Source organism: Acomys minous (assembly GCF_964271855.1).
Source record: "Acomys minous genome assembly, chromosome: 20".
NCBI classification, from domain to species: domain Eukaryota; kingdom Metazoa; phylum Chordata; class Mammalia; order Rodentia; family Muridae; genus Acomys; species Acomys minous.
In genome coordinates, this window is record NC_140502.1 from 21,228,540 (window position 1) to 21,229,016 (window position 477).

A 477-nucleotide genomic window follows, 5' to 3' on the forward strand; every position below is an offset into this window, starting at 1 on the left:
CGGGTAATTTGGTTTCAAGATGGGGAGGAGGGACTTTGGGAACTGTGAGGGTGGGGTGGGGTGGGGTGGGGTGGGGTGGGGTGGGGTGGGGTAGGTGGGGTAAGCAGTAGTTCAGACACTGGCCTAAGGAAGCCGCAGTTCCTAGAGGGAGAAAAGGTGTGAGTTTGTTTGGAATTTGGTTGCTGGAAAGGGAAAATATGAAGTCAAACTTGGGGCTGCTAGTGCTTGGGCGCCCTAGAGCATTGACTCCTCCCCGCCCTACAGGGCTGGACTAGGCAGTGCAGAGTGGGCGGGGCTGATTGGCGGTGGGGGCTGGAGGAGGGGATCTGGAGAAGCCTGGGACTTCGGGTGGTAGCAGGAGGAAAAACCGGGTGCCTGCTGTTCCTTTTGCCTGCAGTAAAAAACAGCGGCTGGGGGGGCGTGATCACGGCAGCGACGATGGGCACAGTGGGCGTGGTCGGTGGCGGTAGCCTGAGG